Here is a 15,455-nt window from a genome sequence, read left to right as displayed (position 1 = left end):
CGGAGCGCCCGCCGCGGCCAACCGTCGAACCGGACGCACATCTTACTACTCGTATTGGACAGCGTGCGCCTACGAGAAAAGGAGTGGATTTGCGTGGAAATGGTCATATAGGCGCACATTTTGGAGAGACGTGGAAGGGGTATACCGAATGTGTATCTACGAGGAGAGGAGTGGAAATGTTGACTACAACTATATATCTGAGCGCACAGCCAAAGCAAGCGACGACACGAGTTTTTCTCTTTTGACTGCAACCAACTATATGCTGTTTATATTTCACTGATTTTTGCTCCTGCTCAATGTTCTTTATTTTTATCTTTTTTTTTTATTTTGAAAAAAAAATTCAGCTATTTTTTTAAGGATGGCAGTTCAGTTATAATCCCTAATTTATTATTTTTCCTTATAATTGTTATGAACTGTAGGACAAGCTCCGGAGGTTATTGCTGAACATAAGTGGCTTTCAGGTACATAATGCCTGAAATTTCGGTAGCCAAGTTGATCGATGCTTATGCCGCCGCTCGAATTGTTTTGCTATCAAGGGATCGATTCTAACTTTCTGCAGATTTTTTTTTAATGCAGTTCATCGTTCTGATAAAATTTCTTTTATTTACGTTTTAATTAAATTTAAAAATAATGTTGCCAACTTTTTTTTTTTTTTTTTTTTGACACGTTGAAATAAATATATCATAAATTTTGCTGATAATAATCATATTTGATGCTATTATAATAAAAGTGAGTTTTTTTGTGCCTTCGGATTTGTTCTCTCTTAATATATTAGATGTTTATAATTTCTTGTGAGTTTTAAAATGTACAAATTATACTTACATCTTAAGAAATTTATTTTACTATTATGAAATTGCAAAATGGCCTTGCCAACGAGAAGTATCAACTAACTAAATTATTGAATAGATTAAGTATAAGAAATATATTTATTTCACCGTATCGAAAAAAAAATAGTTGGCAACGTTATTTATAAATTTAAATACATCACAAATAAAAGAAATTTGACCAGAACGATGATATGCATTTAAAAAAAATTCGCAGAAAGTTGGAATCGATCCCGTGATAGCAAAACAATTTGAGCGGCGGCATAAGCATCGATCAACTTGGCTACCGAAACTTCGGGCACTATGTACCTGAAAGCCACTTATGTTCATCAATAACCTCCGGAGCTTGTCCTACAGTTCATAACAATTATGAGGAAAAAAAATAAATAAGGGATTATAACTGAGCTGCCATCCTTAAAAAAATAGCTGAATTTTTTTTTCAAAATTAAGAAAAAGATGAAAATAAAGAACAATGAGCAGGAGCAAAAATCAGTGAAATATATACAGCAAATAGTCGGTTGCAGTCAAAAGAGAAAAACTCGTGTCGTCGCTTGCTTTGGCTGTGCGCTCAGATACATAGCTATAGTCAACATTTTCACTCCTCTCCTCGTAGACACACATTCGGTATACCCCTTCCAAGTCTCTCCAAAATATGCGCTTATATGACCATTTCCACGTGAATCCACTCCTTTTCTCGTAGGCGTACGCTGTCCGATACGAGTAGCAAGATGTGTGCCCAGTTCGACGGCTGGCCGCAGCGGGGCGCTCCGATCAGTGCCAAAAAGTCATCTTGCATCGTAGCGTAGCATTGGCGTTAGCATTAGCAATTTCTCTACTCATCTCTGTTGGAAATCGCTTCTACTGCAATGTTACCAAGTGTCATCCGGTTATTTTGCTGATGCTATAATTACGCATCATTGCTCTAACCAATTGGACATAGAGGTATAAGAATAGAGGAAAAAAGCGCTTTACTGGCTAGCCCATTAGCGGCAGCGACAGCATAATTAAGTGTAACGGGGCATCTGTCCTTGTTGCCAAAGCCACGTTATTGGCTACTTCTTTGTGCTGAATCCTACAGTTGATTCAATCTCATGTAGGACTTGACCAATAACATAATTGGCAGGCAAAGACAGATGCCCCGTTTCGTGGAAAATTCTGCTGTCGCATTTAAATAGGTTCGTTCAAGCCCCTTTTGGTTCAGTTCGGTTCTCTTATCCATATATACCTATATATAGAGAACTAAGCAACACTGGTTCTGTATATATAGGTATATTTTGTTAATAGAACCGAACCGAACCAAAAGGGGCTTGAACAAATCTAGTATATCATGCCCCCTTTTTTCCTATATTCTTATACCTCTATGATATTTGAAATAGCATAAAAAATGCCCGCAAAAATTGCAGCTCGTTTGACTGTACCATTATTTTATATATGTTTAATTGAAAAAAAATCGATATTTAACATATGACCTTATGGCCAAATGACGTTAAATAGGGTCTTTATAATTTGTAGGAATCTCCTAATTTTTTGGGTACAAAAGATATATTTCTTTTAGATGAACCTATTGAATTTTCAAATAAACTCACTAGTTGGCTTTTAAATGAATGTAGAAAGAGGGGAGTAAGTATGTGTAAAAGCATGTATGTGAGTACATTCATAAATAAAAAAAAAAATAGACTGCTCGTTCTTACGTACGGCGCTAAAGCACAAGAAAAAGAAGATACAACGTCGAACGTGGACACCTAACTCTGTCGAACATTCCCACCTTCGGCAATGTACGAGAAAGACAGATCCTCACGTTCGATGTTGTGTCTCTTTCTGCTTTTGCTTCAGCGCCGTACATAAGAACGAGCAGTCTACTTTTCTTATATGTCTATGAGTACATCCACATGAGATAAACAGTTGCTAGCTTTACTGCTCACATTCGCGTTCCTCTTACTTCTCTAAATGGACCAAGAGTTGAGGCCCGAGGGTGGTCAAAATTTTAACCAGCCGCCACATTCATCAGAATTGGGGAACCTCATAATACATGAAGATCCGAAATATATCGGTCATATTTCATTGTGGTAAGGATTTGTATGGTAATTATAGTTGTGACACATGATCTTTTTTATTAAACAGCCGCAACTTACACCAATGGATAGAAAATAAAAAGTAGCCGCGAAGAAGTGCCATTTGCGGCAATATTATTATGCATCTTGTACCTGAAAATCGACCTTCAAAAATATAGACTCCCTACTTGATCGTATCTATAACATTCATCTAAGATAATAGATGAGTCATTATAGATAAGAATACAATATCTATATTTTAAAAGGTCAATTTTCGGGTACAAGATGCATTCTAATTTTGCCGCAAATGGCACTTGTAGGAGACAACTTTTAAATTTTTATCCATTAGTGTCCCACCTGAAAAAAATGTCGGAATTCTATGTAGAATTATTTTTGTAATACTTTCAGGAAAGCCATATGGCATTACACATGGTTTTACATATGGCATTACATAAAGGGTTTTAGCTTGGTGATGCCTTATGTAATTTCATATGGAAAAACTCATGGAATTACTAATTGGAAAAAGAAGAAATTTCTATCATCTAGAAATAACTGCAAAATACCATAATAAGTTATTTGCAGTTAACAATTTTTCTTACCATCGGGATGATAACTCCAAAACAAGGGGGCCAGCTGATTTTACTTCTATGTAAAAAAATTTAATTTTTCAATTTTTTTTTTTTATTCCCGAAATATAACTTGAATCCCCTTGTTTTAGAGTTATCATCCTGATGGTAAAACTAATTGTTAACAGTAAATGACGCATTACAGTATTCTACAGTTATTTCTAGATGACAAAATTCTTTTTCTTCTTCCAATTTGTAATTCTATGTGTTTTTTCAAATGGAATTACATATGGCATTACCAAGCTAAAACCCATTATGTGATGCCATACGTAAAACCATATGTAATGCCACGTGGCTTGCCTGAAGGTATTACAAAAGTAATTACACATAGAATTCCGTCTTTTTTTTTCAGGTGGGGTAAGTTGCGGCTGGTTAATAAAAAAGATCAAATGGCACAACTATAATTACCACATAACTCTTTACCACTATTAAATATGACCGCAATACTTTGGATCTCCACGAATTATATAGTTCCTCAATTCTGGTAAAAGTAGCGGCTGGATAAAATTTTTACCACCGTTTGGCCTCAACTCTTGGTCTGAAACGTTTTCCCCACTAACTATGTAAAGAACGTCCATAAGTCACAAAATCACTTCAATTACGAATTACGACTAAAAAAATTGTAAAAGAATAAAACACGATAAAACTTGATTCTTGTATTTTGTACTGTATACAGTATAAATAAATTATTCTTTAATTTTTGAAAATTTTGGAAAAATATGAAAAATTGTACGAACAATGATTTATTTATCGTAAAAGTAACAAATTAATTACATTGGACTAAATATTCATTAATACATTGGAAAGCTGTGCTGCTAAAACATACGAACTTGTAAGTTTTCGAAAAAAACTTTTAACTAAAAAAGTTAGTGTATTATTTATATGACTCAAGTTTGTTTATTAAAGTATATTTATTAATTTAATTTATAATGAAAGCAAGTAAACGATAATGAAGTAAATACAAATATACACTAAAAATTTGATACGAATCACACGATAAGATGCAAAAATTAGGGTTAAAGAAAAAGAAATAAAATTTGACGCGGTAGCTTGGAAGGGACTTGAACTTGAACTACGTCACGAGGAATAGAGTGGTGTGAAGGTGTTATGACCAATGACCTGGTCCTTGGGCGTAGAGGGTAGAGCACGAAGTTGTTGGTAGCGTTCTTCGTCCAACAGATGGGGTTGTTCGGGTGGGTTCATTGCCCGGTGAGGCACGAAAGTGCCAGGCCGCGGTCAGGAAGGTCTCTACTGCTCTGGAAGTTGGTATCTAGGTGCTTGTAAGCTCCTGGTACTCGGGCTGGTGTTGGGTCTCTTGATGGGAAGCTCTTCTCCAAGAACGTGTAGAGATGACGTCTAGGTTATCAACCTTGGCCTAGAAAATCGTTTTTGGCTTTCGGACTACCTTGGCTAAGCGTAGAACGTATACAGAGGCGTACGTGCCTTTTGGTTTGTAGGGGAGCGCCAAACTGAACGTCGCAAGCTCTACAGCAGTCGGGCCTCAAAGTTCGAATATCTCTCTGCCTCCTGGTGTCCGTCCTTTTAATGCGCTGCTCTGGGTCCGGTAATGTGGATCTCGCGTGTTGGCTCTGTAGATCCTATGGGTCCTCGGGACTATGCATCAGCTTGAGAGCTTGCGTGATTGCTTTGCGGTGCGGGCCGCACCTTGTTGACCTGGATGGACTATTGAGTTGAGTCAACCGGCGTGCAGTTTCTAGGGGTATGGGTATGGCGGAGGAAATGCGAATGAGTTAGAGTTGGTGCGAGGGCTTTGCGGCTTCTTGGAAGGAACGTTAAGGAATGTAACTGAGTCAAAGTTTGCATGAGGGCTTCTAGAAAAGTATGGGCATAAATGCAAGTGAGTCAGAGCTCGCATGAGGGTTTATGGCTTTGGGAAAGTAGGTGCAAAAGTCAAAGCTTATGTGAGGGTTATAGCTCCGTGCAAGATTGCGAATAATTCAGAGCTTGCATGAAAGCTTATGTATTAATGATTCCATCTGAAAGAGAAAAAATATCATCTCCCAAAGATCTCAAAACATAGACATCCAAAAAATAGACTACTCGTTCTTGTGTACGGCACTCAAGCACAGGTAGAAAGAGATACAACATCGAACGTGTTTATATGTCTCTCTCGCAAGTTGTCAACGGTGGGGGTTAGTAGCTGATGCAACCTCCCCACCGTTGGCAACATGCAAGAGAGACAGATACACACATTCGATATTGTGTCTTTTTCTACTTGTGCATCACCGCCGTACACAAGAACGAGCAGTCTATTTTTAATATGTCTATGTCTCAAAATGTTTGTGATATGATAAGGGAGTTTTTGTACAGCTCGATTTCTCTTAATTAATATGTATTGAAGTCGTCTAGTATCATTCGATATTGTTTGTTGTTATTATTATCATTATTGCATTGTCGTTGCCATTGTAATTGCTATTCTATAATAAAACAGCATTTTAATTTTGGTGCACGTTGCACAACTCCTAAGGTCGGTACAGTCGGTAGTGCTATTATCGTAAGAAGCCCATATGGCATATATCCATATATATCAGAACAATACACCCTTGGATCGATAATAGACAGACCATAGAGATATTGACTCTTTTCCACTGTACACTGTACACTTGTTAGACAAGGACACAGGGGGACTCACTGGCAGCCTTCTCTCTCTTTGCGTGTATTGCATGATTTGGCCTCTAGCGTACTCTATTTAAATATCTCTATGAGACAGACCTGGCTCCGCACAAAGGAGGAGTAACATGGAAAATCCGTGTCACTTCCGTCACACTTTTTTTCAAGGCCAAAATCTGAAAATTCTGAAATCATTGATTTATCCTTATGCACAACGCGCCTATTCGCTACGTGCACAATTTCGAAGCAGCGCCACCAAGGGAAAAACGAGAACTATTGGTCTGGCACAGCAGAAGGCAATATTCGCGATATGTGCTTGATACCTATAGGAACACAGTACCTCGATAGATATACGAAAGGTTCTGTGTTTATTATATCACGAACTAATACAATGTCTCAAGCGGTACAATATCCTATGTGAATAACTAAGGACAAAATTTGTACTGCAAGCACTATAAGCGCTTGAGTATTACTTTAACACAAGTCCGTGTACAGTGTGATACGAGATATGTTTTATTAGTTTGCAATGTAGTCAACACAGACCTCCTCTGACCAATTAGAGAGCTCTTTTAGCCCTATACCGGCGTGTTCACACAGTATGTACACACGTTCATACGATACACTGAAAAAAATTCTCTACGATTTTGGCTAAACACACCACCGCCGTTTCAGAGGTATAGTTGCTGCAATACTAAAACAGCAGTGTGCCAGGCCGTTTTGGCTTGGCTCGTTTGCTATAGTTACACTGCCGCCACATACAATCTGCTATACACAGCCGAAAGTGCAGTGTAAACAAGCCATTCAGGAAGTGCATGCTCCAGGAAGTTTCATTTGTCATTCAATGAACTGTACAAAATATATATGTATTAAATAACTATTTTAAGTTCAGTTTCGTAGTATCTAAACAAAACAACATAACATATTAGAAATATACAAAAAGTAAAAGTGTTTATGGCTTAATTTTGATTTATATACCCCACAGGCCAGTTGTATATGCATCAAAACGATATTAATTCTTATGACATATTTATACATATACAGATAAACTAAAGCTATATAATGATAATAACTTCCTGGAGCATGCACTTCCTGAATGGATTGTTTACACTGTACTTTCGGCTATGTAGCAGACTGTATGTGGCGGCAGTGTAACTATAGCAGACGAGCCAGGAGCCAAGCCATAACGGCCTGGCACACTGCTGTTTTAGTATTGCAGCCAACTACCACTGGCCGAACCGCTGAAACGGCGGTGGTGTTTTCAGCCAAAATCGTAGAGAATTTTTTTCAGTGTACGCTTAGAGGATCAGGCCCCAGCTAAAAAACTCTAAGAAATACACAGTATCCAATGTATTTTATTGCGTTTTTTAATGAACATGCATGAGTAAAATATGTACATACTACTCATTATTTTATCAAAAATTTAACCCTTAGAATGGTTGTCGATATATAAACACAAAACTTTCTAATGATAGTAATGCTTAGCAGTCTGCTAACAGAAGACAAACATATCGTTTAGTTTCACATATTAGCACAGGTATTGCTGCGATCGCTTCTTCAGCTTGTGCACGTAGCGAATATATACATATAGAAGTATAACTGCGATAGCAATCTCTCTTCTAGTGTAGGTAAGGAGCCATGCAGCTCTGTGTATTATCGATCGAAGGGTGTATTTTTCCAATATATATAGATATACGGGCTTTTCACGATAATAGCGCTACCGACCGTACTGACCTCAAGAGTCGAGCAATGTGCACCAAAATTAAAATGCTGTTTTATTACAGAATAGCAATAACAATGACAACGACAGCAATGATGATGATAAAATAGTAACAATAAATAATATCAAATAATACTAGACGACTTTAGTACATATTAAGTAATAAAAAACGAACTACAAGAAAACTCCCTTATTATTACAATTATTTTGAATCTTTGGGAGACGATATTTAATCTATTTGTTTTAAAAGGAACAATCAATGCATATATAAAGCTCTGACTCATTCACCTTCCTGCACACGCTTTCCAACAAGGTCATAAGCTCTCATGCAAGCTCTGACTCATTCGCATTTTTGCACGAAGCCATAAACCCTCACACATGCTTTGACTCCAGCACGTGCAACCTTCCCAAAGCCATAAACCCTCATGCGAGCTCTGACACACTTGCAGTTCTGCACGTACTTTCCTGGAAGCCCTCATGCAAACTTTGACTCAGTCACATTCCTTAACGTTCCTTCCAAGAAGCCGCACCCTTAGAATTTGTATACAGGTTGACTCAGCTTCGCACCCAGTCAGCCTATCCAGGTCAAGAAGGTGCGGCCCGCACCCCAATGCAATCACGCAAACTTGCAAGCTGACGCATAGTCCACAGGACCCATACAATCTGAAGAGCCAACACACGAGACCCACATTACCGGACCCGGAGGTCCCGGAGGCGGAGAAGCGTATAAAAGGGACGGACACCAGGAGGCAGCAGTGTTCGTATTGTCAGTAGAATTCCATCTACATGGGTTTGGAGATAAAGTTGGCAACCCTAACAAATTGCGTGGAGTGAGTAGAGTCGCGTTGTAAGGTCTCTACGCATTTTGTAAGAGTTGCCAACTTTATCTCCAAACCTATGACGATGGAATTCTACTGACATTACGAACACTGGGAGGCAGAGAGACAGTCGAACTTTGAGGTCAGACTGCTGTAGAGCTTTAGACGCTCAGTTTGGCGCTCCCCTACAAACCAAAAGGCACGTACGCCTCTGTATACGTTCTACGCTTAGCCAGGGTAGTCCGAACGTCAAAAAACGATTTCCTAGACCCAGGTTGATAACCTAGACATCATCTCCACAAGTTCTTGGAGAAGAGCTTCCCATCAAAGGACCCAACAACAGCCAAGTATCAGGAGCTCACAAGCACCCAGAGACCAACTTTGATAGCAGTAGAGACCTTCCTGACCGTGGCCTGGCACTTTCGTGCATCACCAGGTAACGTAACGAACCCACCCAAACAACGCCATCTGTTGGACAAAGAACGCTACCAACAACTTCGTGCTCTACCTGCTACACTTAAGGACCAGCCGACCAGGTCGTAGAATACTAGAGATGAGTCTACTCTACTCGTCTCTGTCTCTGTCTCTAACTCTCTACTCATCTCTGGTACACCGTCACACCGACTCCTGAGATCGCGGTATTAAGGTATTTTCACTTGTGACATTCCAAGATGGCGCGATCACTTTGTTTTTTTTCAAATTTGCACCAAATGTGCTAAACCAGCTGTGAAACTCACGAGGACGTCCCAACTAATGATAATGCGTTTAAAAACTTCAGGTTTTAATAAGCTATCGAATGAACACTAAATTTTATATCTTCACTTGGTAAGCAATGCAAAAAAACGAACGAAATTATCGCGAACATAAAGTTGATTAGAAAAACATTTTATTTTTTGTGCTTACCATGACCCAGTTATAACGAATTTGAAATATAGTCAATAGCGATTCCCGATGCATTAGAGGAAATTTTTTGTTTGTTTGCCAAAAGTTTAGTTTTAATGAAAATCAGTACAGAAAAAAAGTACTGCAATCAGGCGGATTGTACCCGTCTAGTATACATATATATGGTTGCAAGCCTCCTCGCCTCCGCGATCATAACAAAGTCCCATAACCTATGACGAGCTGTCAAAATTGAAGCAGTAGATTTGTTCACCTTACAATCCAGGGACGGTCGGGGACAGTCTGGGCGAGTCAGAGACAAAAGTGAACAAGTGCCAAGTGCTCTTCTCCGATCATCCCCGATCGTCCCTGACCATACACGAGGCGCAGTTGTACATGTTGGGTTAGGTTAATGCTGTATGTAAACAATAGTTTGTAGATAAAGAAGTGCAAATACAAAAAAGTTTGTTTACTTTTTGCATTAACCTAACCTAACGTGTACAACTGCGTATCGTGTACGGTCAGGGACGATCGGGGACGATCGGAGAAGAGCACTTGTTCACTTTCGTCTCCGACTCGCCCAGACTGTCCTCGACCGTCCCTGGATTGTAAGGTGAACAAATCTATCGTCTGGCAAAAACATGAATAAAAATTGTTGTATAACTGGTTGTCACGATAAATCTGCGAAATGTTATTGTCTTTTCATAGATAAAGAAATGATTTCATTTCGATCCTCTGCACTGATACTTTTGTATTTTTTATTATCCGGAGAAATCACAGATGGAATACGAAAAAAAGATTTCGCAGATTTATCGTAACAACCGCTGGTAAAAGTGTAGTTTACGACTCCCTCTGAGAAGTTAGCCGCGATTGTAACAGTGCTGCCAACTAAGCGTAGCGCGCTAAATTTAAAAAGTAAGTGGCGGGATATTTGAATTTGTAGAACCTGTAGTATTACGTTTGAATTATTTGATTAGTCCTGAAAAGGACTGATTGAAAAAACTCGCACAATAGGCGTAAAAGGACTCAGGAATGAGTGGAGTAGATCGTAGCAACATCATTTAAAAAGGCATCAAAGATACACGAAGCCTCCGCTCGCAATCGAAGGTACATGAATACTGCCAAGTACGAATCAAAATGATTTTTACTTCTATTTGCCGCTGGAAAAGTACGTTTAACAGCAGTCCACATACCCTCGATGGTGTTCGTGCAAGCTTCAGTTTCGGGATCTTTGAATGTTACAGAGTGATTCACAGTCAAGTGTTTGTAGCCCTCTTCGTCCAAACAATCGTAAGCTTTCCAGCAATCGGTTATAATTGTTGTACCAGGCTTGACAAACTTTTTAATAAGAGGCACGAGAGTAGCTGACGATCTATCGTCCACGGAAAATAAAAAACACCTGTTACTATCACGTTCTACTCCACCAAAAACCCATTGCCCTTCCACTCGTTTTCCGCGATTATACTTTCGCTTGCCAAACTTAGACTCGTCAATTTCGACAATTTTACCAGCACCTCCAATTTGTTGATCAGCCGTGAGAGAAGCAACAATTTCTATACAGATTTCTCTGCAGAAATTGCACCAATCCACACATGTTTTGTTGGAAATCTCTAATTCTCTCATTATATGCTGTTGAGAGAACTGATAAGACCACATGTACGTCAACTGAAGTATTTTATGCATAGATAAGTGTGAACCATCAAACCAGGACCCTTTACGGACTGATCTCAAGGTCTTACACTTTCTGCACCTCCATGTATACTTGTGGGATTTATTGTTCCACAAGAAAAGGAGCACGAGGGGAAATAAGCACACGCGACAGGTTTAATCATAAGAATACAACAGACTTTATTTAGTTATGTACAAAAGGGCTTTTTCGCTCTGCTCACATCGAGAGCTCTAAGTAGAAGAAAGAATGTATAGCGCCGCGCAACTCTTCTCCCTCAGCTGTAGGGCACCGGCAGTGGGTGTGTGAGTTGGCTCGCGCGTGCGCAGGAAAAGATGTTCCTTGGGACGATGGCCTGCTTTCGTCTTGAGCACGAAACTGGTCGCTGTGGCTGAGACGCCACATCCACTCCCTCCCCAGTGACCGGCGTAAGAGCCGGGAACGAGACATGGCGAGTTGCTGAAGACTGGGCGGCTTGGGCAGTTGGGGTGGACGTCGGTTGCGGCGAGGGCTGATCAGCGGCGCTGGGCGCTTCCAGCTGAGCTGCGGTGTTGGGTGCAGGCGGCAGGGGTTGCGGTGACGGCTGAGCAGCTGTGCTTGGCGCTGTGGGCTGCTCGAGGAAGGAGTCAGCTTGTTCCATGTATGCCGGCTTGAGCGTGTCCGTGGACACCACCTCTTCTTTGCCGTTGGTGTCGAGGACGTAGTTGCGCTCATCGAGACGGCGAATAACGCGATGTGGGCCGGTGTAGGGTGGTTCCAGCGGCTTTCGGATTCTGTCGACACGCTTGAAGACATGCGAGCAGGTAGACAGATCTTTGAAGCAGAACGGGTGCTGGGCTGAGTGATTCGAGGTAGGCACTGGTCTGATGGCTCTGAGGAGTTGTCGCAAGCTCCGCGCGAACGTAGACTGGTTGGCCTGGACTGCCTCGGTGGTGAAGAACTCCCCTGGGATTCTAGGTGAGAATCCGAGGAGCATTTCCGCTGGGGAGGCTTGCAGGTCCTCTTTGTATGCTGTGCGGAGTCCCAGGAGCACAGTCGGGAGGCAGTCTAGCCAAGACTGCGGGCAGCAGCGCAGGGCTGCTTTAAGGGTCCTGTGGAACCTCTCCACCATGCCATTGGACTGCGGGTGATACGAGGTTGTGTGGCACAGCTTTGTGCCGATTATCTGGGCCAGTTCCTTGAAGAGGCTCGACTCAAATTGGGCGCCACGGTCTGAGGTGATGAGGAGCGGGGTTCCGAAGAAACTGATCCAGTGATCGAAAAAGGCTTTGGCGATGGTGGGTGCCTGGATGTTGGACAGCGGGATCGCTTGTGGCCAGCGAGTAAACCGATCAATGATCGTAAGGCAGTACTGCATGCCTGCGACGAGAGGCATCTTGATGATGTCAATGTGGACATGTTCCAGGCGGTTGTCGGGCTCGGTGAATCTGCCTAGCGCTGATCGGTTGTGGCGACTAATTTTGGAGCGCTGGCAGGCTTCGCAAGTTTTAGCCCAGGCTAAGGCGTTTTTGCGCACTCCTGGCCAGACAAATTTCTGACTCAGGGTGCGGGCCGTGGCTTTGCCGCTGGGGTGTGCGAGAGCGTGCACAACGTCGAAGGCTGTGCGCCGGAGAGACGCCGGTAGGTACGGCCGCACCACGCCTTGCGTGATGTCTCCGTAGACGTAGTGGCCCTCAATGTTGAGTTGTTGGAGTACCAGGTTGTTCGTTGGGTTGCCTAGCAGGTCGAGGAGCTCTGCATCGTCCGCCTGCTCTTGGGCGATGACGGCTGGGCTGAGGATCGAGGGCATTGCGACGGTGGCGACTGGTGTCTGCAGCTGAGTCGTTGGGGCGACGTCGGTGGTCGCTACTTCGATTGGTTTTGCAGCTAGTGTTGAAGCTTCGGGGGGCGGTGTCTCGGGGTCGTCTTGCGGCCGGGAGAGAGCATCAGCCACGACATTGTCTTCACCTTTAGCGTAGACCAGGCGTGAGTTAAACCTGAGAATATATTCAAGGTAACGCGCTTGTCTAGGTGAAGCCTTGGTTGCTGGTTGAAAGGCAGCGAAGGTGATGGGCCGGTGATCCGTGAAGATGGTGAATGGGCGGCCCTCTAGTATCCTCTCGAAATGTTTGACAGAGGCGTAGATTGCTAGAAGCTCTCTGTCGTACGTGCTGTACCTGGCCTGCGTGGGGTCTAGCTTGTGTGAGAAGAATCCCAGAGGGCGCCACGACTCATCCGGTTGAAGCTGCTCCAAAGCCGCGCCGATGGCTGTGCTCGAGGCGTCCGTGCGGAGCGCCAAGGGGGCGTCTGGGGCCAGGAATGTTGTGCAAGCGGCGTCAATGACGCTGGCCTTGCATTTGTCGAACGCCTGGGATGCTGGTGTGGTCCATTTAGGCTTAGCTTTTTTTGGGCAGTCCCTTGAGCAGCTCGTTGAGAGGCGCCTGCAGTTCCGCGGCGTGGGGGACACACCTGCGGTAGTAATTTATTACTCCCAGGAACCGTCGAAGTTCGGACGCTGTGGTTGGCTTGGGAAAAACTTTGATGGCTTCTACCTTCGCTGTTGGTGGCCGGCAACCTTCTGACGAAACCTGGTAGCCCAAGTAGATGACCTGAGGTTTGCCGAAAGTGCATTTCGCCAAATTTACCTTGAAGCCTGCCTGCTTCAAGACGGTGAACAGTTGGCGGAGGTGCTGAAGGTGCTCCTCGTGCGTCTGTGACGCGACGAGGATGTCGTCGATGTAGGCCTTAACGAAGGGAAGCTTGCGCAGCAGCTGGTCCAACGTGCGCTGCATTGTTTGCGCGGCGTTTCTGAGGCCGAGTGACGTGCCGAGGAACTCGAAGAGGCTGAAGGGGGTTGTGACGGCCGTCTTCTTTACGTCTCCGCTGGCGATGGGCACCTGGTAAAAAGCTTTGTGTAGGTCGATGACCGTAAAAACCTGACCTTGGCTCTCTTGTAGCATGTCCTCGATGATCGGGAGGGGGTACCTGTCTGGTACTGTTATGCTGTTGAGGCGGCGATAATCGCCGGTGACGCGCCAGGAGTTGTTGGCCTTGGGCACGAGGTGCAGTGGACTAGCCCACTGGCTGCTGGACGGCCTGACGACTCCTTGGTCTTAGAGCTCGGCGATAGCAGCTTTGGCCGCTGCTAGTCGCTCACCGATGAGGCGTCGGGGGCGCTCGAAGACTGGTTGGCCGCAGGTGATGATCCGATGTTGGACTGGGAGGCGGTCGCTAACCGCTGGTGCGCTGCTGCACGCGAAGACGTCGGCGAATTCGTGCAGCAAGGACGAGTAGAGGCTGGCAACGTCAGGGTCGTCTGGTCCCAGTTGTTTGATTGTCGCAATCGAGTGCAGGTTGGTGTCGCACAGGATGCCCTGGACAGCCAAACCTGTGAGCGGGTCGATGAGCCGCTTGTGTTTGAGATCTGGGAGCAGACCGTGTTCTGCCAGGAAGTCGGCTCCGATGATAGCCTGGGCAACGTCGGCGATGATAAACTCCCATTGGAAGTTTCGACGTAGGCCCAGGTTGAGGTTGATCTTCCAGCTGCCGTAAGTGTGTATGGGCGAGTGGTTGGCCGCATACAGGGTCAATGCCTCTCGTTGGGCCTGGCTGAAATTTGGCGGCCGGGGCAGGATCGACACTACGGATCCGGAGTCGAGTAGGAAGTCGACCTTGAGGTGGTTGTCCCTGATAAGCAGACGGGTTTCCCCTGTTGGAAGGGTGACCTCCGCCGTCTGCGTCGGAGGCAGCCCTAAGCGTTTCCCGTTGGTTGGGTGGTTTGTACCACGAAGGTGCAGGGCTTCTTGCAGGAGTAGGCGTTGACGCCGAACTTCCTGTGGAAGTAGCACCAGGTGTGAGCACCTGGGGGCTGGTTTCGTCCTCCGCTGCGCGACCTGTCCCGGCCTCTGGCACCTCCGTTGCCCTTGTTGTTTTTGAGCAGTTCGAGCAGTTGTTTGTTGGTTGTAGAGAGCTGCGTGATCATCGCCTTGAGCGCGGCGATTTCCTGGAGCAGTATCTCGTTGTGCAGTTGGTGTGGCGGGACAGGCGAGGCGTATCCTGAGGAGACAGGCGAGACACCTGCGAAGGTGTGATTTGTTCGCAAGAACGAAGAGTTGCAGACGAGTTCATCTGCGGCCTGTAGTAGTTCGTCAAGTGACGTGGATTTAAAAATGCGCAAGAAAGATTGCGCCTCTGCAGGTAGCAGGTCCAGCCACTTGACCCTCAAGCTGTCGTCTGTGAGGCTGTTGCCAGCGAGGCTTTTCAT

The sequence above is a fragment of the Copidosoma floridanum genome, unplaced genomic scaffold (genome assembly GCF_036245765.1).
Source record: "Copidosoma floridanum isolate Cflo_tuat_1 unplaced genomic scaffold, Cflo_Japanese_pri ptg000033l, whole genome shotgun sequence".
Lineage (NCBI taxonomy): Eukaryota > Metazoa > Arthropoda > Insecta > Hymenoptera > Encyrtidae > Copidosoma > Copidosoma floridanum.
The sequence above is the reverse complement of the archived record's forward strand: the minus strand, read 5'-3'. Positions refer to the sequence as shown.